Below are 2,271 nucleotides of genomic sequence, written 5' to 3'. Positions count from 1 at the left end.
CCGAGAACTCTGTGGGAAGCTAGAGAAGTGATTGCTGGGCCTCTTGCTGAGATATTCATATCATCGGTAGTTGCAGGTGAGGTGCCGGAAGACTGGAGGTTGGCAAACGTGGTGCCACTGTTTAAGAAGGGCAATAAAGACAAGGCAGGGAACTATAGACCAGTGAGCCTGACCTCGGCGGTGGGCAAGTTGTTGGAGGGAATCCTGAGGGACAGGATATACATGTATTTGGAAAGGCAAGGACTGATTCGGGATAGTCAACAGAGCAAGCCCCCATTCCATTTCCCTGATCCAAATATCCATTTAATTTATGGTCCCCTCATAAGGGACGTAACAGATATTAAACCGATAAGAACAGGTTTTCTTTGTCTCAAAAATATACTTTATTCATAAAATCACCAAAAGTATATACAAAGATTCTAAACTTTGTTCTGAGCACTCTTTGCAGAGAAAAGGAGGTCACAGGCCTCCAGTTGGAACAACTCTCTACCACCATTCTCGTTCTCTTACTGTTGAGACAATTTTGTATCAAACTGGCTCGCTCTCCCTCAATTCCATGTGATCTAACCCGATTAATCAGTCTACCATGTGAAACCTTGCAGAAGACCGTGCTAATGTACATGGAGATAACAATGTGTCTGCAATTGCATGGAAATCAACAAGGTCATTCATGGGAAACTGATAAAGAAGTTAAAGCACTTGGGTTTCAGGGTAACTTGGTGAAAGTGAGGACTGCATATGCTGGAGATCAGAGTCAAGCGTGTGGTGCTCTCTAGTTTCATTTTCCAGCAGCCCAATGTCCACTTTTGCCTCTCTTTTGCCATTTATATATCTAAAGAAACTCTTACAGTCTTCCGCTATATTACTGGCTAGCTTACCCTAATATTTAATCTTTAAGTAGAGTCATAGAGATGTACAGCATGGAAACAGACCCTTTGGTCCAACCGCCCATGCCGACCAGATATCCCAACCAATCTAGTCCCACCTGCCAGCACCCGGCCCATATCCCTCCAAACCCTTCCTATTCATATACCCATCCAAATGCCTCTTAAGTGTTGCAATTGTACCAGCCTTCACCACATCCTCTGGCAGCCCATTCCATACACGTACCACCCTCTGCGTGAAAAAGTTGTCCCTTAGGTCTCTTTTATATCTTTCCCCTCTCACCCTAAACCTATGCCCTCTTGTTCTGGACTCCCCGACCCCAGGGTAAAGACTTTGCCTACTTACCCTATCCATGCCCCTCATAATTTTGTAAACCTCTATAAAGTCACCCCTCAGCCTCCGACACTCCAGGGAAAACAGCCCCAGCCTGTTCAGCCTCTCCCTATAACTCAAATTCTCCAACCCTGGCAACATCCTTGTAAATCTGCCAGCAGGTGATGGTGATGAAGAGATGTTGCAGGCTTTAGTGATGATCTTTCAGGAATCGCTAGAATCAGGCAGGGTCCCAGGAGACTGGAAAATTGCTAACATGACACCCCTGTTAAAAAAAAGGAAAATAAGGCAAAAGGTGGAAGATTACAGACCAATTAGCCTAACCTCAGTTGTGGATAAGATTTTGGAATCCATTGTGAAGGAAGTGTATGATAAAATAGGACAGAGTCAGCACAGTTTCATCAACAGGTGGTCATGCCTGACAACTCTTTGAGAATTCTTTGAGGAGGCAATGAGCAGGTTAGACAAAGGAGAGCCAATGGATGTTATCTACCTGAACTTCAAGATAAGGTGCCGTACAGGAGGCTACTGAGTAAGGTTAGGGCTCATGGTGTTAGGGGCAAGGTGCTAGCATGGATAGAAGCTTGGCTGCCGGGCAGAAAGCAGAGACTGGAAGAAAACGGTCCTTCTCAGGATGGCAGCCAGTGAAAGTGATGTTCTGCAAGGCTCAGTGTTGGGACCACAACTTATCACTTTATACATTAACGATCGAGATGAAGGAACTAAGGGCATTCTGGCTAAGTTTGCAGATAATACAAAGATAGATAGAGGGGCAGGTAGCATTGAGGAGGCAGGGAGGCTGCGGAAGAATTTGGACAGGCTAGGAAAGTGGACAAAAAAGTGGCAGATGGAGTACAATGTGGGAAAATATGAGGTCATACACTTTGGTATGAAAAACAGAGGCATGGTCTATTTTCTGAATGGGGAGAAAATTCAGAAGTCTGAAGTGCAAAGTGACTTGGAGGTTCAAGTCAAGGATTCTCTCATGGTAAACCTGCAGGTTGAATCAGTAGTTAGGAAAGCAATTGCAACAGTAGCATTTATTTTGAGAGG

The 2,271-nt window shown here is 44.8% G+C and overlaps 1 pseudogene; it reads right to left on the bottom strand.

Moving 5' to 3' along the window:
* Positions 1–211: 211 nt before the first annotated feature.
* LOC140453535 (U2 spliceosomal RNA) lies at positions 212–380 on the bottom strand (annotated as a pseudogene).
* Between the last annotated feature and the right edge of the window lie 1,891 nt (positions 381–2,271).

Source organism: Chiloscyllium punctatum, chromosome 2 (genome assembly GCF_047496795.1).
Source record: "Chiloscyllium punctatum isolate Juve2018m chromosome 2, sChiPun1.3, whole genome shotgun sequence".
NCBI lineage: Eukaryota > Metazoa > Chordata > Chondrichthyes > Orectolobiformes > Hemiscylliidae > Chiloscyllium > Chiloscyllium punctatum.
The sequence above is the reverse complement of the archived record's forward strand: the minus strand, read 5'-3'. Positions and strand labels throughout refer to the sequence as shown.